Genomic DNA, 27,782 nt, shown 5'->3' on the forward strand with positions numbered 1-27,782 from the left:
CTCTCAGCTTTCCCATCTCAGTAAATGGTACCACAATCAAACCAGAGTTTCATTAAAAAAAGAAAATATATACGTATATTATAAATATTTAATATAGTATTTATATTTATTTCTATATAATATTTATTTATGTATTATTATTATATATTGGTAAAAATCTCTTCTGAGACAACAACTTTACAGTCCTATTACTCCCACAGTATCCAGAGAAGTCATGCAATTTCCCCACATATATACCTTTGTCATCCCTTGGAGCTTGGAATAAACTCCTTACCTTCTATATAGTGTATAATCTTCAGCTTGATTAAATCTCCAATTTATTCAACTTCTTGCTTTTAATGCCTTTGTTTCAGCCATGTCAGTTGGTCTTTCTTATTTTCCTTAATCATAATGCACTCCTCATATTCCTCAAATTAGTATTCTTGCTTCTATAGTTGATATATTTTCATCCATCAGGTCTCAGGTCATCTGACACCTCCTCACAGAGGCTTTTAGATCTATTTATATAAAATAGTACCATCATTCCTTTGAAATTTCATCACTGTATTAATTTCATTCAGCATTTATTAAAATTTGAATTATCTTGTTTATTTATTACTAGTCTTCACAGCTTGAGTAATGACCTACATGGGGCCAGTCTCTTGATATTTTTGGCCACTACCGTGTCCCTAAATGCCTCACTTTGGAAAAAAAATGTTGAATGAAATAAGGAAGATAATGAATAGATTGAGTATATCTAACCAATATTTATTCCTCACTCTATTATTTTAGAATAAGTCATTAATATGATGACTATGACTATCATTCTTTTCTCTTTGACCTAAGTGTAATTCTATTATGAAATTAGATGAAATTTAACTTTTTTTTGATTTTTAATTATAGTTTTTTATTATATAAAAATTTGGAAGCCTCTATTGGGAACAATACCCACAGTCCAGTAATAATTGATTTTTGGATATCCATAAGTTATGTTTTTAAGAGATTCTCCATTCCTGGTCATGTATAAATAGCTATGTGCACTTGCTAATAACTCTGATAATGAACCTACCAGCCAGTGACAAGAATATGTATATATCCTACCTTGTAATAATTTCTCAGTATAGGAAAAAAAATTACTATATCTAAGGATATATATTAGATGTTTGTATTTTTCATAAGAAAATAATATTAACTGTATAACTGTTAATTTAGGTCTTCTTATTACATCAAATGAGAGATGAGAGAACAGAGTAATACCAAGGAATCAAAAAGCAATGGGACACAAGATAACTAATCCAGAGACCAAGGATTCAAGTAAATAGTAACAGCTTAAAACATCCTCTCTTATTACTATAAAATGTCCACAGTCACATAACAGTTGATACCAAAACCAACAATAATTTGCCGAGTGTTTTGTCAAACATTTGGAATGAACATTTAACAACTTTACATTTATAATTTTATTTATAAGTTTCTACTTATCTCATTGAGTTATTGCAAGAATCAAATGAGTAAGCACATACAAAGCATTAGGAACTCATGCCACTCAATCATACTAGTTTAAATCTATATTAAAATGTAGCTTTCCTTAAATGTTATATTAGAGGTATCATGTCTGAATTTCAATTTGCAGTTCTGTAAAAAACCAAATACCTGTCAAAGTAAGGACTGAAACTACATAACAACTTTACCTAGACATCTGCTAAAATAATCTATTACCTTATTGAGTCTCTGTTTATTTGTAAATTAAAAAAAATATTGGAAAAATAGAGCTACTGGATAGTACAGGTTTTTAGAATTTCTGAATATATGCTGCACTTGTAGGAAGTATAGTTATATTGTAGTTCCAAAACAAGTCCATTGTAACCACGGATTTAATATGGGGAGGGGGAAAGGAAAGCTGTGACAAAGTGAGAGAGTGACATGGACATATGTACATTACCAAACGTAAAATAGGTAGCTAGTGGGAAGCAGCCTCATAGCACAGAGAGATCAGCTCGGTGGTTTGTGACCACCTAGAGGGGTGGGATAGGGATGCTGGGAGGGAGGGAGACACAAGAGGGAAGAGATATGGGAACATATGTATATGTATAACTGATTCACTTTGTTATAAAGCAGAAACTAACACACCATTGTAAAGCAATTATACTCCAACAAAGATGTTAAAAAAAAAAAAAGAAAGTTCTTGAGGAGCCTACAAAGAACCCAATGTATGCATTCTGACTTAAAAAAAAAATTCTATTCAATATTAGTTTATGGCTTAATGATATATACAACTTCTTTCTAATTAATTAAATGTGTTATTAAAAAAACAGGTTTATCACCTAAACTCTAAACATTATTTACAATGATAAATCTAAATATTTTCCTAAATGTTGCTGTTGATAAGAACCACAGAGACATTACTTAAAAAAAAGAGGAGAAGGGCTTCCCTGGTGGCGCAGTGGTTGAGAGTCTGCCTGCAGATGCAGGGGACACGGGTTCGTACCTTGGTCCGGGAAGATCCCACATTCCGCGGAGCAGCTGGGCCCATGAGCCATGGCCGCTGAGCCTGCACGTCCGGAGCCTGTGCTCCAGAACGGGAGAGGCCACAACAGTGAGAGGCCGTGTACCACAAAAAAAAAAAGAAAAAAAAAAAAAAAAAGAAAGAGGAGGGAGATGGAAAGAAAGAAAAAGAGAGAGAAAGAAAGAGAAGGAGTGGGGAAGAGAAGGAGGAAAGAAGATTTTAAATCTTCTTGGAATTTCTGATTCAGTGGGTATGCAGTGGTACCCAGAAGGGTGTGTTCTCAAGTCAGATATATGCACAAGTTACTATAAGAAAGCTGCTTAACTCATAATGGTTTCTGAAATAGATTTTAAAGGATCATTAACAAATTAATATAAGGACTAAAGTTCAGTCTCAACCTCTTATTTTACAATAGTATTTGTGAAATGGCTTTATATTTTTAGATGTAGATTTTAGCCTAATTATCATTAAATAATTTTTATTTAGAAAGAAGACATGTTTCAATTAAATATTTTTCTTAGCCTCTTGTTCATGTAGTTGAGTGATCAAACTATATAAAGACATATTTTGATTCTATTTCTTTAAATAGTTAATTCAAATTCTACTTAATTGGCACCAAAAAGGGTGTATATTTAGGCATGTATGCTTAAAAATATGGAATGTAAAATAAATATAAAATATATTTTTGTATAGTCTATGTGATTGTCTAAGGAATCTCTTTAACATATGAAATAATATTTTATTCATCATTTTATTGTGCATAATACTTTGAAATTTAGTAATGATCATAAAACCAAAAACAATTTTTTAAATGCTACTGCTTGTATGTCATCCAGTTCAAACACAATGGTTTGTAGATTAAGAAACTGAATTTGGAAAATGTAAAATGGTTTGTCTTTCAGAGATTCGATCCCAAGTCACCATATCATACAGCATATTAATATAATCTCCATATATGTATATACATTGGAAGATTTAAAATTAATACATAGGAGTTGTGTTATATTAAAAAGTTTTTAAAATTATAATTTTATAATGCATGTTTCAGAATCTTAAAAAATGCAGACAGTTACAGAAACACATCATATGATCACAAAGATTTTTAAGCTGTTAAATGAACTTCAGGTCAGATGCAGAGAACATGTAAAACTTGGAAAAGATAATGTCTAACAATATTACAAATCCTTTATTGTACATTAACACCTTCAGAAATGAGTAATGTTCTAAGATTAACTCCACAGAAAGTTACAAATGAAGGTCAAAATAAAATGTAGTTTCATGAAACAAAATCAGCCATAGAATCCATCTAATATTCTATTATGTCTGTTGCCATTAATATTTTCCAATAAACATAACTTAAGATGTGTCTATGATGGATGATATTTATCTCTTTTAGAATCTGAGATATTTTGCTATTTATCTGAATTAGAAATATTATGTATTCTATTCCTCATTATGTGCCTAATTAATTCACTGTATTAAAATTTTATCTTACTTTGTTCAGATCAGGCAAGCTAAAAAATTTTAATTTCATTGTGCTCAAAAATTAATTCTTTCTGCTACTTTGAGGACAGATAACTTATTCATATTCCTCAAATCATTAGAAAGTATAATCTTACTCAACTTTTTTGTGAAAGTAGAAGACTTCTTGAAGTGTTTTTCTTCTTGCAAAATACTCAAATTTAATAATAGTTTCAAATAGTAAATCAAATAATGCAATAATTTATTTTATATGTGATTTGTATTGTTTATTGCATTATTATGCAGAACAATGTAAATAATGACTTTATGAAGCTAGATTTCCAAAGACTAATTCTAATCATTTTAAAATACTTTGAATCTTTAGGTTAAAATTTCAATATATTTTATTGTAAATATTTTAGAAAGTTATCTCCTGTTTTCTTCATATCTATGAATAAATTGGAACAGACAAAATAAAAGTTTGTTAATTCTAAATAGCAATAATTTATCAAAACAGCAATCACATGATAGTGTTTGAATATTGCATAAAGTTGTTATAAGTAATACCAAAAGAACTATCTCCCATTAGCTATCTGTCCCACAGAAGCATTTAGCTCTCCAGTTGTTCCATTAGAGTCTTTACAAAAACGAATAAGTTAAATGTAATTATAGACTTAAGGTTTTAGAAAAATCAATGTCCTTGCCTGTTTATACACTATCCTTTTCATTGAGTGATTCTAGTGGTTAGAATTATTCATTATCTTGAAGGCTTTAGGTTGCAGAATAGAAAATACAAATGGAATCAACTCTTTACGTAGAAAAGTCCATCATTAGTGAAACACTAGTTTTTTTTTTTTATTATACTGAATACTTTTATTGGTGTGGTATGAACTTGCTTTTTAATATCCTGTGAATTTGCCTACTTGCCTTTGATTTCACAGTTGCCTATAACTCCTTTCTTGTGAAATGTCCAGAATAGACAAACCCTTAAGGACAGAAAGTGGATTAGTGATTGCTAGGGCTAGTTTGCAAGAGAGGAATGGAAAATGAGTAATAATATCTATGGGCTTTTTGAGAGGAGTTATAAAATATTTGAAAGTTAGAAAGTAATAACAATAACAAAACTCTGTGGATATATACCAAAATCCACTGAATTGTATAATTTTTAAAGGGGGTATGTGAATTATACCACAATAAAACTGTTATAAAATAAATTAACTTTGAAACTTTTTCTGAAATGAGAACTCAGTGGTGATAGGAAGTAGGAGAACACATGAGAAATGTACCAGTATAACATGAAAAATATAATCTGGCAGGAAACTTCCAGCATGGGGAAATGATAATTTGGAACTGTACAAATTAGTAAGTGTGAAGAAGGGAGACAATTGTATTGTATACTAAAAGCATAAGTTTATAATTTTTTTTCCTGATGGAAGTGGGATTGAGTGTGGAATATAATATAGGACCAAAGAATGGCTTAAAAATGAATTTTGTTGTCTCAGGTAATCTTAGAACAATATGGTAAATGTTATGTATATTAAAACATAACAGCATATAATAGGCCAGTTCAATTAAATATATCACCTATATAATATTCAACTGGAGCTTCTTTTGTGGTATCAGCTGAAATTCTTAATGAAAAATGGAGATAGTCATAAATTTCTGTGTGTATGTGTGTGTGTGTGTGAGAGAGAGAGAGAGAGAGAGAGGGTATTTGTAGAGTGATAAATGCCATGTTAGGTTGGGAAGGAGGTGGCTAGATCTTTGGCTTAGGTTCACACATTACATACCTGCTATAGAAGTAAAACATTAAATTACTAAATATGACAGAGAAGAATTTAATATTGTGGGGCTCTACAACTTGACAAAAATTTAAGAAAAGAGTAAAGTTATAAACAAGGAGAAATATAAGGTTTACATTCCAATAAAATCCTGAATTCAAATTTGCTTCTTTCAAATAACTTTTATAATTTATACTTTTGCATTTGAAAGTCAAGAATATATTGTCTCTTGCAAGTTTCCTATATCAAATCTGACAGCAAGCCTCTCTGGCACAGTGGCAGAACCAAATTATTTTTTAAGCATTTATGCCCTGCATATGTTATATCTCAAGCAGAAATTAAATTTATGAACAGAAATTCAGTTGATTTTATAACAATTAAAATGTATTCCTTTATAGAGAATATGTAGATAATCAAGATACATATATTTATCACCTTATCTCCAAAATTGAATATAGATTCTATAATGACAGTGTAAATGAGAGTGAAAAAACTAGTAATTAGCTTAAATGTGGTATAGTTTTTTTAATTAAAATTACTTTGTTTTGGGTGCTAGTATATCAGTTAGGTTAAATTGTTATGTGGTGGTTAACAAAATTTAACCTAAAATCTTATTGTCTAAAAACAACAAAGTTTATTTCTCATTTACACCACATGACCAAGAAGGGGCAGACAGGTCACAAATAGATAGAAGCTAATGAAGACCTCATATCAATGCAATTATTCACCTGTGCTTTGACATGGAAATGTGTACTGGCATTTAATGAATATTTCAACAGGGTACTGATATCTATTTCTTGTTCTTGCATTTCACTGGCCAATGTAATGACTGTGCTTATCTTCAAAAAAGTAGGGAATGTGCAATTCTATTATGTTCCAGAAAAAAGGAAACAGGGCTTATAAGGTGAAGAGCATTAATGAACCCAAGCATATCTCAGAGATATTTCAGGTTCAGTTCCAGACCACCACAATAAAGTAAATATCACAATAAAGTAAGTTCATGATGTTTTTCATTTCTCAGTGCATATAAAAGTTATGTTTACAATATACTGTAGTCTATTAAGTGCAAAATAGCATGTCTAAAACATAATACACATACATTAATTTAAAAAGTCTTTATTGCTAAAAACTGCTAACTGTCATCAGTGACTTGTAATTTTTTGCTGGTGGTGTGTCTTGCCTCAATGTTTTGTTTTGTTTGGTTTGTTTTTTTTTAGAACACAGCAGGATTTTTCTTTTTAACAGATTTTAAAAGGATCCTTTGGCAGAGTTCCACGCTTTCCAAATGGTTGGACTGATCTCCAGACCACCTTCTTGCACTGCCTATAACTTGGGTTTGCCTCTCCTACAGGTCACTCATGCAGTGAGACTGTCCTGTCTGCCTCTCAGGCTGGAGTGTTGCCCCAATGTTGATGGCTGCTGACTGATCAAAGTGGTGGTTGCTGAAGGCTGGCATGGTTGTGGCAAAGACAACAGTGAATTTTGCTACATTAACTCTTTCTTTCACAAATGATTTCTCTAAGTTCTTTGATATCATTTTACCCCCTGTCAAACTTCTTTCAAAATTGGAGTCTATCCTCTGAGAGCCTGCCCCTAATTTATCAGGTAAGTTTAGTAATATTCTAATTTCTTTGTTTGCATTTCAACAGTCTTCATTTGTAGTATATTCCCTCTCAAGAAACCACTTTCTTTGCTCATCCATAAGAAGAAAATAATTTCCAGAAAGTTTTCAATCGACTTTTCCCAGATCCATCAGAAGAATCACTATGCAGCTATAGCCTTAGAAAATGTATTTCTTAAATAATAAGACTTGAAAGTCAAAAGTATTACTAGATCCGTGGACTGCAGCATGAGTGTTGTATTAGTAAGTATGCAAACACCATTCATCCCATTTTATATCTCCATCAGACCTCCTAGGTGACCAGGTGCACTGTCATTGAACAGTAATATTTTGAGAAGAATATTTTTTTTTCTGAGCAGTAGGTCTCAAGAGTAGGCTTCAAATATTTACTAAACCATGTTATAAATAGATTTGCTGTCATCAAGCCTTTGTTGTTCTGTTTATAGAGCACAGGCAGAGTAAATTTAGCACAATTCTTAAGGGACCTAGAATTTTCAGAATGGTAAATGAGCTTAAATTTGCTTAAATTTCAAGGCATTAGCTGCATTAGCCCCTAACAAGAAAGCCAGCCTGTCCTTTGAAGCCAGGCATTGACTTCTCCTCTCTAGCTATGAAAGTCCTAAATGGGACCTTCTTTCAATAAAAGGTTATTTCATCTACATAAAAAATCTGTTGTTCGTGTACTTACCTTCATTTATTGTCTTAGCTAGATCTGGATAACTTGCTACAGCTTCTACATTAGCACTTTCTGCTTCATCTTGCACTTTTATATTATGAAGAGAGCTTCTTTCCTTAAACCTTATGAAACAACCTTTGCTAGCTTAAGCTTCTCTTCTACAGCTTCCTCACCTCTCTCAGCCTTCACGGAATTGAAGAGAGTTAGGACCTTGCCCTGGATTAGGTTTTGGCTTAATGAAATGTTGTGGCTGGTTTGATCTTCTATCCAGACCACTAGAATTTTCTCCATATTAACAAAAAGGCTGTTTCATCCACGTGTTCATTGAAGTAACACTTTTAATTTACTTCAATAACTTTTGCTTTGTATTCACAACCTGCCTAACTGTTTGGCACAAGAGGCCTAGCTTTCAGCCTGTCTCAGCTATCAACATCCCTTTGCTAAGCTATTTCTAGCTTTTGATTTAAAGTGAAATATGGACAAATCTTCCTTTCACCTGAATACTTAGAGACTATTGTAGGGTCATTAACTGGCCAAACTTGACTATTATTTTGTCTCAGGGGACAGGGAGGTTGAGGAGGGGAACAGAGATAGACAATGGAGTGTAAGGGGAGCAGTCAGAACATACCTTTATCAATTAAGTTTGCCAGTTTTAATGGGGGTGGTTTGTAGCTCCCTGAAACTATTACAACAACAACATCAAAGATCACTGATCACAGATCGCCATGACAATAGTTAGAAAGTTTGAAATCCTATGAGTATTATCAAAATGTCACACAATGACAGGAAGTAAGAAAATGCTGTTGGAAAAATGGCACCAATAGACTTGCTTGACTCAGGGTTGTCACAAACCTTCAGTTTGTAAAAAGATTTAAAAAAAATTTTTAAATGCAATAAAATGAGGTATACCTGGACTGAATAATTTCTGAGATAAAATTTTAATGTGCTAAATTAAGACTGAAAATAACTTTTATACTCATCTACCTTGTAAAATGTTGAGAATTTGCAGAATTTTAGGAGCTTTAAGAAGTTATTGATAAAAGTTCACCATACCACCAAAAACATTTTGTTAGGACTAAACTTAAGGCTAAGTTTTCTAAGTATGATAAAAAGTAGTTAAAACAACTAAATATCTGTATAATAAAAAGATGTTATTGTATTTCAGTGATAAAAGTAAATGTAATAAATATATCTAAAATAGATTGCATTTCAGTTCTGTTAATTGATATAAAAACAAGGTGCTACAAAAATAAAACCTGGATAAATTTTATCTCTTAACCTTTGGAGTATTAATTGAGATAAGTGATTAGCACAGAGATGTCTCATAGCAAATATTCATAAGTAAAAGCTAAAATCATAAATAAAAATTTTTAACACATTTATTCTCAGTTCATAAACAAGTCAAAGTTTGTTTTAATGAATGTATTATTACATTAATTAGTTAATAACAGTGTATTAATTTCCTGTAGTTGCTGTAACAAATTACCATAAACTTAGTGGATTAAAACAACACAGATTTTGTATCTTTCAGTTAAGGAGATCTGAAGACCTAAAATCCATGTGTTGGTAGGCTATACTGTGGAAGCCCCAGGAGAGAATCTCTTTCCTTGTCTTTTACAGATTTTAGAGGTTACCTGCATTCCATGGATCATGGCCCCCTTCCTCAATTTTCAAAACAATAATGCAACATCTTCAAGTTTCTCTTACCTCTGCTTCCATCATCATGTCCACTACTCTTTCTCTGACTTTCTTGTCTCCTTCTCATCAGAAAAGGATAACTTGTTCACATTATATTGAATTTCCTTAGACTAGTTTGTTTTTGAATTTTAAAAACTTTACAAATTATTCTCAGTTAAAATACTTTTCTCCAATTAAAAAGTAATTTTAGTAGAATTTTCATTTGTGATGGTATCAAATTTACCAATCATAACATTTTATTAAAAGTTTTATATAGACAGATTTAAATGTACCAGGGGATTGACTAAATAAAGTCGGTACATAATAATTGAAAGTCGGTACAATATGTCCATCAAACAATGTGGTATTTTCCTCCAATGAACTCTTTCACATTATTTTTAACAAGTCTGAAATGAGATTTTCTTTCAAAAACAAACATGTAAAAACAAAGGAATCTAGTAGTTGTTTAGCAGAAATACTCCACCTTATCCTTGTTAGCCTAAGGTGAAATAGAAATACTTTCACAAAATAACTGTCCCAATGATATAGAAAATTAAAAACTGAAGTCAATACTATAAATAGTCTTTGGAAACAAACTAGTAGCAAATGGTCAGTCTTGTTCATTGATATAATATGTTCTTTGCAATTTATACTTTTTATCATTGCTTTGTTATTTGAGTTTATCAGAATTGATACTAATGAAATCAAGGAGCTGGACTCAAGTTTTTACATGTTACAAGAATCACTTCTCCACTGAGAAGTCTCTGGCAAAATAAAAGTTTCTGACAGATGTGCTGGAAATTGAAGTTAATGTAAGGTAATCTTGGCATAAAATTATTATAAAACTGTAATGCATGACACAAATTTTAACCTTTTAGCAGGAATATTAGTAATGATTCAAACATTCATATATATTACAGCTTAATACAGATTGATGGTTTGGAGAGTGGATATTAATTTGAAAAACAATATAAAAAAGATATCAAAATCAAGCATTATGCAAAGTGGTAAGTGATGTGAGATCAAAGAGAAGTTTAAAATTTTAATATGTGAATTTCTGAAACTTTTTGTCCATTTAGGAAGAAGTGGATAATGAGGAACTATTTGAAGAACCATGAAAAGCTCAGTGTTACTACATAGACAATAACTATTGTACAAATTAAGTCTTAAAGTGCAAAAGAAGCTTGGAGCAACTTTAAACAGAAAAGATGAAATCTGAATTTTCTGTAAGTGTTGGTTTAGAGATACTGTTTAGCACATATTTTGTAAATGTAGAAATTATTTTTGTGTGAATATACATTTTGTTATATGTACCAATGATTAGTTAAGTAGTATATGCGTATGTATTTCAGACAATTACTGGATTACACTGAGCACCAAAGAGCAACATGAATAAATTTAAGAATTTCTTCTTGTAAAAATATTAGGAAGTTAATAACTTCCCAAAATTATTGTGTAATAGGTGTCATCAATTTTTTTCTACATCTGGTTACTTTAAAGAAAAACTCAGTTTCTAATATGTTCATTTTGTATTTAAAACCTTGAGTACAATTTATATCTTCACATAAATATATGCACACTCTGTTGCCAGGCACACCACACAATAACCTCATAACTACTTAAACTAAAAATGGAGCTACAATATGATGTTGCAATCCCAGTCCTGAGTGTATATCCCGAGAAAAACTTGGTCTGAAAGGATACATGCACCCCAATGCTCTTTGCAGCATTGTTTACAATAGCCAAGACAGGGAAGTAAACTATATGTCCATCAACAGAAGAATGGATAAAGATGTGGTACATATATGCAATGGAATATTACTCAGCCATTAAAAATAATGAAATAATGTCATTTGCAGCAGCATGGATGGACCTAGAGACTGTCATACAGAGTGAAGTATGTCAGAGAAAGAAATATTGTATGATATCACTTATATGTGGAATCTTAAAAAAAATGATACAAATGAACTCATTTACAAAACAAAAACAGACTCAGAGAATGAACTTATGGTTTCCAGAGGGCAAGGGGGTAAGTGAGAGACTTTAGGATTGACATGTACAAACTGATATATATGAAATGGTTAACCAACAAGGACCTACTGTATAGGACAGGTACTTCTGCTCAATATTACATAAAGACCAATATGGAAAAACAATTTGAAAAAGAATAGATACATGTATACGTACAACTGAATCATTTTGATGTACACCTGAATCTAACACAAAAGTTTTAGTCAGCTATATTGCAATATAAAATAAAAAGTTAAAACAAAAACACCTGATGGAAACTGAAAACAAAAATCTACAATAAGCATATGCACACCAAAAAACAAAAGAATAAAAAGCACCACACTAAAGATAGTCATCAACACAATAGTAGAGAATAAAAGAGGAAAGGAAGAAAAATGACCTAAAAAAAACCCCAAAGCAATTAACAAAATGGCAATAAGAACATATATATTGGTAATGACCTTAAATGTAAATGGATTAATTGCTCCAACCAAAAAGCATAGATTGGCTGAATGTATACAAAAATAATAACAGTATATATATGCTGTCAACAAAAGACCCACTTCAGATCCAGGGACACATTCAGACTGAAAGTGAAGGGATGGAAACAGTATTCCATGCAAATGGAAATCTAAAGAAAGCTGGAGTAGCAATACTCATGTCAGACAAAATGAGCTTTAAAATAAAGACTCTTATAAGAGGCCAAGAAGGACATAACATAACCATCAAGGGATCCTTCAAAGAAGAAGATATGACAATTTAAATACATATGCACCCAACATAGGAGCAATTCAATTTATAAGGCAAATCCTAACAGGCATAAAAGGAGAAATCAACTGTAACACAATAATAGTGGGGAAATTTAACACCTAACTTACATCAATGGTCTGAATATACAGACAGAAAATCAATAAGGAAACACAGGCCTTAAATGGCATTAGAACAAATAGATATTTATTGATAATTATAGATATTTATTGATATTTACAGATCATTCCATTCGAAAGAAACAGACTACACATTCTTCTCAAGTGCACATGGAACATTCTTCAGGATAGATCACATGCTGGGCCATAAAGGAAGTCTTGATAAATTTAAGAAAATTGAAATAATATCAATCATCTTTTCAAATCACAAAGATATGTGTTTGAAATCAACTACAAGATAAAAAAAATGTAAAAAACACAAACACATGGAAGCTAAACAAAATGCTACTAAACAACCAACGGATCACTGGAAAAATCCAAGAGGAAATCAAAAAACACCTAGACAATTGAAAACGAAACCATGGTGATCCAGAACCTATTCAATGGAGCAAAAGCTGTTCTAAAAGGACATTTATAGTGATAAAACCTTATCTCAGGAAACAAGGAAAATCTCAAACTACTTAACTTTAAACCTAAAGCAACTAGAGAAAGAAGAACAAACAAAACCTAAAGTTAATAGAAGGAAAGAAATCATAAAATTTAGAGCAGAAATAAGAGAAATTTAGATGAAGAAAACAATAAAAATATCAATGAAACGAAAAGTCGGTTCTTTGAAAAGATAAACGAAATTGATAATCCTTTAGCCAGACTTATCAAGAAAAAAAGGTAGAGGACTCAAATCAATAAAATTAGAAAAGAAAAAGAAGTTACAACTGACACCACGGAAATACAAAGGATCATAAGAGAGTAATACAAGCAACTATATCCCAATAAAATGGACAACCTCAAAGAAATGGACAAATCTTTAGAAAGGTTCAATCTCCCAAGACTGAACCAGGAAAAAATAGAAAATATAAACAAATCAATCATATGTAAAATGAAACTGTGATTAAAAATCTCTTAACAAACAAATGTAGAGAACACAATGTCTTCAAAGATGAATTCTATCAAACATTTAGAGAAGACCTAGCACCTATCCTTCTGGAAATATTTCAGAAAATTTCAGAGGAAATAACACTTCCAAATTCATTGTATGAGGCCACCATCACCATGATACGAAAACCAGACAAAGATACTACAAAAAAAGAAAATTACAGACCAAAACACTGATGAACACAGATGCAAAAATACTCAACAAAATACTAGCAAACTGAGTCCGACAAAAAAGTAAAAGGATGATATACCATGATCAAGTGGGATTTATCCCAGAGATGCAAGCATTCTTCAATATCCACAAATCAATCAGTGTGATACACCACATTAACAAACTAGAATAAAAACCATATGATCATCTGAAAACACGCAGAAAAAGCTTTTGACAAAATTCAATACCAGTTTATGATAAAATCTCTCCAGAAAGAGGGCAGAGAGGGAACTTATCTCAACATAATAAAAGCCATATATGACAAGCTCTCAGCTAAAATCATATTCAATGGTGCAAAGCTGAAAGCATTTGCTCTAAGAACAGGAACAAAACAAAGATGTTCAAACTAGTCACTTTTACTCAGCATAATTTTGGAAGTCTTAGCCACGCCAATGTGAGAAGAAAAAGAAATAAAAGGAATCTAAATTGGAAAAGAAGAAGTAAAACTGTCAGTGCTTGCAGATGACATGATACTATACACAGAAAATCCTAAAGATGATGCCAGAAAACTACTAGAAGACTTCAATGAATTCAGTAAAGATGCAGGATAAAAAATTAATCCACAGAAATCCCTTGCATTCCTATACACCAACAATGAAATATCAGAAAGAGAAATTAAGGGAACAGCATTTACTATTGCATCAAAAAGAATAAAATACCTGGGAATAAACCTACCTAATGAGACAGAAACCTGTGCTCTGAAAACTATAAGACGCTGACGAAAGTAACTGAAGATGACACAAACAGATGGAAAGATATATCATGTTCTCAGATTGGAAGAGTCAATATTGTCAAAATGACTATACTACCCAAGGTAATCTATAGATTCAATGCAATTCCTGTCAAATTGTCAATGGCATTTTTTGCAGATCTACAATTTAAAAATATTAAAATTTGTATGGAATTACAAAAGACTCTGAATAGCAAAAGCAATCTTGAGAAAGAAAAACAGAGCTGGAGGAATCAAGCTTCATGACTTCAGACAATACTACAAAGTACATTAAGCAAAACAGTATTATACTGGCACAAAGACAGACTTATAGATCATTGGTACAGGATAGAAAGCTGAGGAAAAACCCATGCACCTATGTTTCAATTAATCTATGACAAAGGAGATAAGAATATACAATGGAGTAAAGATACTCTCTTCAATAGTAGTGCTGGGAAAACTGGACAGTTACATGTAAAGGAATGAAATTTTCACATTCTCTAACTTCATATACAAAAATAAACTCAAAATTAATTAAAAACCTAAATGTAAGACTGGTTACTATAAAACTCTTAGAGGAAAACATAGGCAGAACAATCTCTGACATAAATTGCAGCAAAATCTTTTTGTATCCACCTCCTAGAGTAATGAAAATAAAAACAAAAAAATAAACAAGTGAGATCTAACTAAACTTAAAAGCTTTTGCACAGCAAAAGAAACCATAAAAGAAAATGAAAAGACAACGCACAGAATGGGAGAAAATATTTACAAACCCTGGCACTGACAAGAGATTAATATCTAAAATATGTAAACAGCTCATGCAGCTAAATATCAAAAATAAATGAACAAACAACCCAATAAAAAATGGGCAGATGACCTAAAAAAATATTTTTCTAAAGAAAACATACAGATGACCAAAAAGCACATGAAAAGGTGCTCAACATCATTAATTATTAGAGAAATACAATTCAAAACTACAATGAGGTATCACCTGACACTGGTCAGAATGGCCATCATCGAAAAGTCCACAAATGGACTTTCCTGGTGGCACAATGGTTAAGAATCTGCCTGCCAATGCAGGGGACATGGGTTCAATCCCTGGTTGGGGAAGATCCCACATATCACAAAGCAACTAACTCTATGTGCCACAACTACTGAGCCTGCACTCTAGAGCCCATGTGTCACAACTACTGAAGCCCACGTGCCTAGAGCCCATGCTCTACAACAAGAGAAGCCACTGTAATGTGAAGCCCCCTCACCTCAATGAAGAGTAGCCCCCACTCACCACAACTAGAGAAAGCCTGAACAGCAACGAAGACCAAACACAGCCCCAAAAAACAAATAAAAAAATCTTAAAAAAAAATAAAAGTCCACAAATAATACATACTGGAGACGGTGTGGAGAAAAAGGAACCCACCTACACTGTTGGTGGGATTGTAAATTGGTGCAGCCACTCTGGAAAACAGTATGGAAGTTCCTTAAAAAGCTAAAAATAGAGCCACCATATGATACAGCAATGCCACTTCTGGACATATATCCAGAGAAAATCATACTTCAAAAGACACATGCACCTCAATGTTCATTGCAGTACTATTTACAGTAGCCAGGACATAGAAGCAACCTAAATGTCCATTGAGAGATGAATGGATAAAGAAGGTGTGGTACATATATGCAACAGAATACTACTTAGCCATAAGAAGAATGAAATAATGCCATTTGCAGCTATATTGACAGACCTAGAGATTATCATTCTCAGTGAAGTAAATCAGACAGAGAAAGAAAAATATCATATCACTTACATGTGGAATCTAAAGTTGCAAATGAACTTATTTATAAAACAGAAACAGACTAAGAGACTTAAAAGCAAACTTATGGTTACCAAAGGGAAAGGTGGGGGGAAAGGGAAAATTAGGATGTTAGGTTTAGCATATACACACTACTATATATAAAATGAATAATCCACAAGGACCTACTGTATAGCACAGGGAACTCTGCTCAATACTCTGGAATAACGTATATGGGAAAAGAATCTGAAAATGAATAGATATATGTATATGTATAACATAAGTTTGATCTACACCTGAAACAAACAGAACATTGCAAACCAATTATACTCCAAGATAAAATTAAAATATTTTCAAATAAATAAATACCCAAGATAGTTAAAACATAGAAAACAAACAAACAAACAAAAAGAAATAAACACTCAGATTCTAGCATGATATACTGTTTGAGTGTGCAAGCCCTCAAACAGTTTGTTGATGCAGAGATGTTCCCTCAGTCATGGAATCCATCCAGTCCACACCTGAATTTAAAACAAAGAAAAAAATAAAGCTTTTTAATGCTTTAAATGTGAATAAGTAAAATATGATTTTGTTGTTTTTCAAAACTGCAATTGAGAACAAGTAAAATATGGCTTTGGTATTAGAACACTGGACAAGACAGAAAGGCATTGGTTATCGGTTCACAAACAGAGAAAAACATTAACATGATTTTAACATCTTTGAAAGATAGAGATAGAAATTAGTATTAAGAACTTTATATTATATACTTATCAGTGTGACTCTTTGAACTAATTCAATGACTGAATAATTTTAATTTAAAAGTAACTCTGACTTCTTCCTGACTTCTACCACCTTGTAAAAATAATGTAATACCATATCTGAATTTTTATTGTTTGCAAGATTAGGGTTTTACTTCTTATGACTTATTTATTTTTTAATCTTTCAATTGGTTTTATAATTAATATCCAGATTCTTAGTTAACTTTTAAATACTATACTTTTATTAAATTGAATTAAATAATGATTACTCTGTGGAAACCTGAAATATTTCTGATGAAGAAAAAGCACAAAATATTGATCATTTTACATTTCTTTAATTTACTCTTACTTTTTATACAATATAAAATGTTGACATTAATATTTCCTTTTATTTGTTAATCAAATTGTGTAAATTAAAATGAAATGTGTGATTATGAGAAGGCATTTTGGAAATTCCTGATTTTCCATCTTTTATTTTGTTCTTGTGTCTTATAAATAAAACTTGGTTACTTTGATTACCAATTTAACTGGTATTTTATATAATATTTGAGATTTTACTAGGTATAATAGTTATTATAATACATGAACATAGAAAGGAAAATAAATATGATCTTTTTGTTTTACAAGAAAAAGCTTTCAATTTGTTGAGATAAAAATGTATTATAATACGTATGTTATCTACATATTATGCTGTGGATCTAAGTATGTTTAAAAGTGAAGTATTTTAAATATATCATCTGTATTTATAATTATGTATTGGTATATGTCTAACCACATGTATTTACAGGTATATATATACTAGTAAAAAACAAGAATAACAAAAACCCTTAGGTATTTTATATGAATATCATACAAGAAGAGACAAATATGAATTTGTTTCTTTCCATAAAATGGTTAAGTCATCCTGTGCCCAGAAAACAGTTTGTATTTTATAAAGACAATGTGTTAAATTTCTATTTCTAAATTCCTTAAGATTGCTATTTATTATTGTAAATTTTGAAAATCTTGAGTATAGATTGCTTTTTTTCTCTAAGAAAATATGTTTATATCTTCTCTCTTCTGATAACTGGTCTTCATTTTGCCTTTTCCGACAAATTTTCTAAATTTAGAGCACAAAACCTGGAAAGATGTGTTTTAAATGTTAGTTCTTTCAGAGTTTGTTGGAATGACTTACTAACATAAAGACTTGCTTTTCATTTTGATAAAGATAATTATAAAGATAATTGATAAAGATAATTATATATGTTTATTATTCTCAAATTTCAATTAACCCAAAACTACTCTAAACACTTTTATTTTCCTTTTAACAAATTTCAGATTAAAAGACACTGGTTTGACTTCTTAGTTAAGATGGAGAGAGTCTACATCAGCCTATCTCTCCCTTTGACTGTATCTAAAAAATGTCTGGACAGAACAAAAAGCAACTCTATGATAACTCCAAAAACTAAAGAATAACAGGTGGAGGAAGGCAGAAATCATAATTGAAGAATCTCTATTGTGGTAACTTACACTGTTATATTTTTGTGGGGGTAGAGTTGCTTTACAATGTTGTGTTTGTTTCCACTATACAATGAAGTGAATCAGCTATATGTATACATATATTCTCTCCCTTTTGGACCTCCTTCAACCCCACCATTCTACATATCTAGGTCAACACAGAGCACCAAGCTGATATCCCTGTGCTATACAGCAGGTTCACACTAGCTATCTGTTTTACACATGGTAGTGTATATATGTCAATCTCAATCTCCCAATTCATCCTATCCCCCTTTCCCCCGAAATGTCCATACATCAATTCTCTACATCTGTGTCTCTATTCCTGCCCTGAAAATAGGTTCATATCTAACTTTTTCCAGATTCTGCATATATGTGTTAATATACGATAGTTTTTTCTCTCATTCTGACTTACTTCACTCTGTATAACAGACCCTATGTCCATCCACATCTCTACAAATGACCCAATTTCATTCATTTTAATGGCTGAGTAATATTCCATTGTATATATGTACCACATCTTCTTTATCCATTCATCTGTCAATGTACATTTGTATTGCTTACTTGACCTGGATATTGTAAATAGTGTTGCAATGAACATTGGGGTGCATGTGTCTCTTTGAATTATGGTTTTCTCAGAGTACGTGCCCAGTACTGGGATTGTTGGGTCATATGGTACTTCTATTTTTAGTTTTTTTAAGGAACCTCCATACTGTTCTTCATAGTGACTGTATAAATTTACATTCCTACCAACAGTGCAAAAGGGTTACCTTTCCTCCACACCCTCTCCAGAATTTATTGTTTGTAGATTTTTTGATGATGGCCATTCTCACTGGTGTGAGGTGATACCTCATTGTAGTTTTGATCTGCATTTCTCTAATAATTAGTGATGTTGACCATCCTTTCATGTGCCTTTTGGCCATTGTACGTCTTCTTGGGAGAAATGTCTATTTAGATCTTCCACGCATTTTTTGATTGGGTTGTTAGTCTTTTTGATATTGAGCTGCATGTGCTGTTTGTATATTTTGGAGAAAAATCCCTTGTCAGTTGCTTCATGTGCAAATGAATTCTGCCATTCTGAGGGTTGTCTTTTCATGTTGTTTATGGCTTCCTTTGCTGTGCAAAAGCTTTTAAATTTAAGTAGGCTCCATTTGTTTATTTTTGTTTTTATTTTCATTACTCTAGGAGGGGGGTCAAAGAAGATCTTGATGTGGTTTATGTCAGAGTGTTCTGCTTATGTTTTCCTCTAAGAGGTTTATAGTGTCCGGCCTTACATTTAAATCTTTAATCCATTTTGAGTTTATTTTCATGTATGGTGTTAGGGAGTGTTCTAATTTCATTCTTTTGCATGTAGCTGTCCAGTTTTCCCAGCAACACTTATTGAAGGGGCTGCCTTTTCTCCATTGAATATTCTTGCCTCCTTTATCAAAAATAAGGTGACCATATGTGCGTGAGTTTATCTCTGGGCTTTCTATCATGTTGTGTTGATCTATATTTCTGTTTTTGTGCCAGCACCATACTGCCTTGATTACTGTAACCGTGTAGTATAATCTTAAGTCTGGGAGCCTGATTCTTCCAGCTCTGTTTTTCTTTCTCAAGGTTGCTTTGGCTATTCATTTTCACAATATTGATTCTTTCAATCCAAGGACATAGTATACGTCTCCATCTGTTTGAGTCATCTTTGATTTCTTTCATGAGTGTCTTATAGTTTTGTGAGTACATGTCTTTTACCACCTTAGGTAGGCTTATTCTTAGGTATTTTATTCTTTTTGTTTCAATGGTAAATGGTGTGTTTCTTCATTTCTCTTACTGATTTTTCATTCTTAGTGTATAGGAATCAAGAGATTTCTGTGCATTCAGCAAAGGAAACCATAAACAAGACCAAAAGACAATACTCAGAATGGGAGAAAATATTTGCAAATGAAGCAACCGACAAAGGATTAATCTCCAAAATTTACAAGCAGCTCATGCAGCTCAATAACAAAAAAACAAACAACCCAATCCAAAAATGGGCAGAAGACCTAAATAGACATTTCTCCAAAGAAGATATACAGACTGCCAACAAACACATGAAAGAATGCTCAACATCATTTAGCATTAGAGAAATGCAAATCAAAACTACAATGAGATATCATCTCACACCAGTCAGAATGGCCATCATCAAAAAATCTAGAAACAATAAATGCTGGAGAGGGTGTGGAGAAAAGGGAACACTCTTGCACTGCTGGTGGGAATGTGAATTGGTTCAGCCACTATGGAGAACAGTATGGAGGTTCCTTAAAAAACTACAAACAGAACTACCATATGACCCAGCAATCCCACTACTGGGCATATACCCTGAGAAAACCAAAATTCAAAAAGAGTCATGTACCAAAATGTTCATTGCAGCTCTATTTACAATAGCCCAGAGATGGAAACAACCTAAGTGCCCGTCATCGGATGAATGGATAAAGAAGATGTGGCACATATATACAATGGAATATTACTCAGCCATAAAAAGAAACGAAATTGAGCTATTTGTAATGAGGTGGATAGACCTAGAGTCTGTCATACAGAGTGAAGTAAGTCAGAAAGAAAAAGACAAATACCGTATGCTAACACATATATATGGAATTTAAGAAAAAAAATGTCATGAAGAACCTAGGGGTAAAGCAGGAATAAAGACGCAGACCTCCTAGAGAACGGATTTGAGGTTATGGGGAGGGGGAAGGGTGAGCTGTGACAGGGCGAGAGAGAGTCATGGGCATATACACACTAACAAACGCAGTAAGGTAGATAGCTAGTGGGAAGCAGCCGCATGGCACAGGGATATTGGCTCGGTGCTTTGTGACAGCCTGGAGGGGTGGGATAGGGAGGGTGGGAGGGAGGGAGACGCAACAGGGAAGACATATGGGAACATATGTTTATGTATGACTGATTCACTTTGTTATAAAGCAGAAACTAACACACCATTGTAAAGCAATTATACCCCAATAAAGATGTTAAAAAAAAAAGAGAGAGATTTCTGTGCATTAATTTTGTACTGTGCATCTTTACCAAATTTATTGATTAGCTCTAGCAGTTTTCCGGTGGCATCTTTAGGATTTTCTATATATAGTATCATGTCATCTGCAGACAGTGACAGTTTTACTTCTTTTCCAATCTGGATTCCTTTTATTTCTTTTTCTTCTCTGATTGCCGTGGCTAGGATTTCCAAAACTATGTTGAATAAGAGTGGTGAGTGTGGACATCCTTGTCTTATTCCTGATCTTAGAGGAAATGTTTTCAGTTTTTCACCATTGTGAATGATGTTTGCTGTGGGTTTATCATATTTGGCCTTTATTATATTGAGGTAAGTTCCTTCTATGCTCTCTTTCTGGAGTTTTTATCATAAATTTGTGTTGAATTTTGTCAAAAGCTTCTTCTTGCATCTATTGAGATGATCATATGATTTTTATTTTTAATTTGTTAATATGGTGTACTACATTGATTGATTTGTATATATTGAAGTATCCTTGCATTCCTGGGATAAATCCCATTTTATCATGATGTATGCTCCTTTTAATATGTTGTTGGATTCTGTTCGCCAGTGTTTTGTTGAGGATATTTGTATGTATGTTAATCAGTGATATTGGTCGTAATTTTCTTTTTTTATATATATATTTTTGTCTGGTTTTTGTATCAGGTAGATGGTGGGCTTGTAGAATGAGCTTGGGAGTGTTCCTTCCTCTGCAATTTTTTGGAAGAGTTTGAAAAGAATGGGTATTAGCTCTTCTCTAAATGTTTGATAGAACTCATCTCTGAAGCCATCTGGTCCTGAGCTTTTATTTGTTGGAAGATTTTTAATTGCATTTTCAATTTCATTACTTGTGATCTGTCTGTTCATATTTTCTGTTTCTTCTTGGTTCAATCTTGGAAGGCTGTACATTTCCAAGAATTTCTCCATTTCTTCCAAGTTGTCTATTTTATTGTCATAGAGTTGTTTGTAGTAGTCTCTTATGATCCTTTGTATTTTGCAGTGTCAGTTGTAATTTCTTCTTTTTCATTTACTATTTTATTGATTTGAATCCTCTCCCTTTTTTATTGATGAGTCTGGCTAAATGTTTATCAGTTTTGTTCATCTTCTCAAAGGACCAGCTTTTAGTTTCATTGATCTTTGCTATTGTTTCCTTTGTTTCCGTTTCATTTATTTCTGCTCTGATTTTTATGATTTCTTTCCTTCTGCTAAATTTAGGTCTTATCTGTTCTTCTTTCTCGAGTTGCTTTAGGTGTAAGATTAGGTTGTTTATTTGCAATTTTCTTATTTCTTGAGGTAGGTTTGAATTGCTATAAACTTTCGTCCTAGGGCTGCTTTTGCTGCACCCCACAAGTTTTGGGTTGTCGTGCTTTTGTTGTCATTTGTTTCTATGTATTTTTTAATTTCCTTTTTGATTTCTTCAGTGATCTCTTCGTTGTTTAGTAGTGTATTGTTTAGCCTCATTGTGTTTGTGTTTTTTACAACTTTTTTTTTCTGTGATTGATTTCTAATTTCATAGTGGTGTCATTGGAAAGGTGCTTGATACCATTTCAATTTTCTTAAATTTACTGAGGCTTGATCTGTGACCTAAGATGTGATCTACCCTGGAGAATGTTCCTAGCCCACTTGAGAAGAAAGTGTATTCTGCTGCTTTCACATGGAATGTCCTATAAATATCAGTTAAGTCTATCTGGTCTGTTGTGTGATTTAAAGTTCATAAATTTCTGTCTGGATGATCTGTCCATTGGTGTAAGTGTGGTGTTAAATTCCCCCACTATTATTGTGTTACTATCAATTTCCCCTTTATGCCTGTTAATATATACCTTATGTATTGTGTTGCATAAATATTTATAATTGTTATGTCTTCTTCTTGGATTGATCCTTTGATCATTATGTAGTGTCCTTCCTTGTCTCTCATAACAGTTTTTCTTTTAAAGTCTAGTTTATCTGGTATGAGCATTGCTACTCCAGGTTTCTTTTGATTTCCTTTTGCATGGAGTATCATTTTTCCATCCCCTCACTTTCAGTCTCTATGTTTCTCTAGGCCTGAAGTGGATCTCTTTAGACTGCATATATATATGGGTCTAGTTTTGTATCCATTCAGCCAGTGTGTGCTTTTTTGTTGGAACATTTAACTCATTTACATTTAAGGTAATTATCAGTATGCATGTTCCTATTACCATTTCCTTTATTGTTTGGGGTTTATTTTATGTATTTATTTATTTATTTTGTGGTACGTGTGCCTCTTACTGTTGTGGTCTCTCCTGTTGCGGAGCAGAGGCTCCAGACACGCAGGCTTGGCGGCCATAGTTCATGGGCCCAGACACTCTATGGCATGTGGGATCTTCCCGGACCAGGGCACTGTTTGTTTGTTCTTTAGTTTTTCTAGGTTCTTGTCAAACATTTCTTGTATTTTCTCAATCTGTGCCTCTATTCTATTTCCAAGATTTTGGATCATCTTTGCATAATTACTCTGAATTTTTTTTCATTTAGATTGCCTATTTCTTCTTCATTTATTTGGTCCTGTAGGTTTTTACTTTGCTTCTTTGTCTGTAACATACTTTTCTGTCATCTCATCTTTGTTGATGGCTGGGGCTGTGTTCTTATCTTGCTGTTTGTTTGGCCTTAGGTGTCCAGCACTGGAGTTTGCAGGCAGTTAGGTGGAGCAGGGTCTTGGTGCTGAGATGAGGACCTCTTGGAGACCTCACACTGATTAATAGTCCCTGGTACCTAAAGATCTCTCTTTGTTCTGTGGCTTGGACTTGGCGCTTCCACCACAGGCCTGGGAAGCAAGACCCCACAAGCCCTGTGGCACAGAAGAGAAAAGAAAGAAAGAAAAGGAATAAAAGCAAAAAACAGAAAGGAGCAGAACAATAACAAAGAATAAAATAAAATTAGAAAAATTAAAATATATTAGAGAAAATAACAATAAAGAAGTAAAATCAAAAAAACAAAACAGAACCACAACAGCAAAGAAAAATAAAAAAAAATAAAATAAGGAAAATTAAAAGATGAAAAAGAATAAAAATAAAAGATAAAAAAATTTTAAAAGTTTAAGAAAAATTAAAAAAATTTTAAATTAAAAATAAAAAATTCCCTGGTGCCTCCTCTATTAGTGTCCTTGTGGTCACAGTGAGTTATAGCCTACCCCTGCCTCCACAGTAGGCCTCCAAGACCTCTAGGTAGGACTCTGGACCCACTGTGTCAGTCCCACCTCTGGATGTGTCCTTCTCACCAGCATCTGTTTCTGGAGATGGTCCTTAGCACATGTACCCATGTAAGCCAGTTGTTGCATAGGCTTACACAGCCATGCTCACCTGGATCACACAGCCAGAAGAAGCCCTGTGAGGGATGGCACTTGGTTTACCAGGACCCACAAGGCCAGAGGAAGTTTTGGTGGAGACAGGCCTCAGGACTGGGACCTGCTCAGCTGGAAGTGGCTTTATTGGGTCAGTACACAGGCTTTTGCAACCCACACAGCTTGTGCAGGCCTTGTGGAGGGCGGTACTCAGGTCAGCTGGGACACACGCAGCCTGCGGAGGCTTTGGCAGGTTTGGGGTTCAGGCCCAAGACCTGCATGGTTAGAAGAGGCCTTGGCAGGAGACGGCTCAGGCCCAGGACCCATGCAACCATGGGGAGTCTGGTGGGGGGCTCAGCTCAGGCCCAGGACTCATATGACCAAAAGAGACCTTAGCAGGGAGTACAGGTGGGTTCAAGCCCAGGACCTGTGCATCCAGAAGTGGTCCCAGGAGGTTGGGGTTCAGACCTGGGACCTCAGCAGGATCACTGAGGCATGAAAGGGTTGGGGAGATTCTGGCCATGTTTGCATCTAATCCCCCAACCCCCCAAAGGTCCTTCTCTGTCCCTGATGATCCTCTCACTGTGAGTGGGCCCTTCTGTGTGTGGGAACCTCACTCCTCCTCCATCCCCCTTCAGGGGCACCAGTCCCATCCTGCCTCCACTCTTCTTCCCCCATCTTTCTTTCCTACTTCTTACCTGGTTGCACAGGGATTCCTCCTATCCCCTTAGATGTCCGAGGTCTCCCACCAGTGCCTAGTAGGTGTCTTAGTTTTCACTGTTTATTTTCTTCTTATTATTTTCCCCCTTCCTTTATCTATTGATTTTCATCTAAGAATAGGCCAATTCTTGGAACTGGACATTGAATGCAGATTGCAAAAAATCAGAGAGAAAGCTACACTTTCCAGCTAGAGGAATAAGAAAAAGGGTCTATGCATTCAGGAGAGTGTGGGAGAAAAAACTTTTTCTCAAACCATTTTCAAAGTCAAGTCCAAGCAACAAGCCACAGTATTACATATTAATAAGACTCATAGATGTTAAAAGGTACAAACTTGCAACTTGTAAAGAAATAACTTCTGGAGATTTAATGGACTACATAGTGATTATAGCCAAAAATACTGTATTATATACTTCACAATTATTGAGAGACTGCATTTTAAATGTTCTCACCACAAAAAAGAAAATTAATATGTGAAGTGATATAGTTTTTAGGTAAAGCTAAGGTGGTAATCATGCTGCAATATAGAAATGCATCACATCAACATATTATTCACCTTAAACTTACACAATATTATATGTCAACTCATCTCAATTTAAAAAAAGACACAGAGAGAGTTCATCTCTCTATGCAGAGGAACTAGGAAAGGGGCTCCTGTGATCCATGGAGTGTGAGGGAAATCTGTGGTATTTTTTCTGTCTTTTCTCTTACCACTTCAACACAAGACACTTCCCCCAAGTTTCATGGAACTGTAAGAGAGCAGGGAAGGGTGAGGGTGGCTAAAATTCTGAGTTACCCCTGCTTTCTAGCCAGTAGACCAGTAAAAGTGCCCATGGAAGCCAGGGGGTGAGAAATAATCCCTGGAGTGGAGAGATAAACTGAAGGAAAACAATGCCCAGCAACATCATAATCAAAGTGCTAAATCAAAGAACTAATAACTCAAAATTTTATGAACAGTTATCAACTTCATAAGGGATAGGATGAAATAAAGATCTTTGCAGATTAGGGGAAGGTATGAGAATTTGTGACCAATCAACCTGCTCCAAAAGAAATGCAAAAGAAGATTTCCAGGTTGAAGACAAATTATACCAGATAGAAATTAGGAATTTCAGGAATAAAGGAAGAGCAGCATAATTGGTAGGTATCTGGTAAATATAATAGACTAGATTAGGAAGCAAAAATTATTTTATTGTCTGAAGAATTGTAATATATGCAGGTATAGTTCATGTGAGAATAATCATAATATTATTAACAATAATAAAGAGAGAAGAGTAAAGGGACATATGATTTGTCAAAAACAACCAAAAAATTCAATTTCTTTCAGTCTAAGAAAGAAATCAAAAATTTTATTTGAGCCAATTTGAGGATTATAACTTGGGATACAGTGTTTCAGTAAGCTCTGAGGACTGTTCTACCCCTTAGCAATCAAAGCATATTATATATATTTTCAAGAAAGAGGATTACACATTAAAGTAACATACTGATAGTTTACATAATCCAGGTCTGCACATACATGGTGAGTCATCATGATCTCTTACAGGATTAAGAAAGGAATTATCTCCTAAGAGATTACCTTGCTGTCACCAGAAAATTGCTCTTTTTGGTCTAGTAGGCATGCCTATTTCTTCTAAGGAGATCTGGTTAATGTATAATGCAAATACACATTGCACATTAAAAGTGAGGGAGTAGTGGCCCACATGGGCAGAGAAGAATTTTATGTTTGACTTTTTCTTGCTCTGCCTTAAAATAATTTTATTTCATTAGCTCATAAGCCTTCTAAGTTTTAGTTAACTGGTAAAATATTACCTGCAAATAGCCTGTGAATAATTAAGTATGCAGGTTATAATCTCCATGCAAAAGTAATAAAAATAAAAATAGAGATAGTCAAATAGCAAACAAAATAAAATTAGAATTAAAAATAATGTAACTTACCAAAACACAACAATTTAAATATAGAGCTTATTGGTGAGATCAGATAAAAATATAAGAATTATATGCTGTCAACAGAAAATAAAATTTAATTACAAAAGTATCAGTAAATTAAAAGCAAAAGATGGTAAAAGATATACCATGCAAATACCAACCAAAAGAAAGCTGGAATGTATATATTAACAGCATACAATATTACTTCAGAACCAGGAAAATTACCAGATATAAAGGGTGACATTAAACAAATATGAGCAATTGATTTTTGAAAAAAAGTGCAAAAGCAAGGATATTATTTTTAATTGGACATGCAAACATAA

The sequence above is a fragment of the Lagenorhynchus albirostris genome, chromosome 18 (genome assembly GCF_949774975.1).
Source record: "Lagenorhynchus albirostris chromosome 18, mLagAlb1.1, whole genome shotgun sequence".
Lineage (NCBI taxonomy): Eukaryota > Metazoa > Chordata > Mammalia > Artiodactyla > Delphinidae > Lagenorhynchus > Lagenorhynchus albirostris.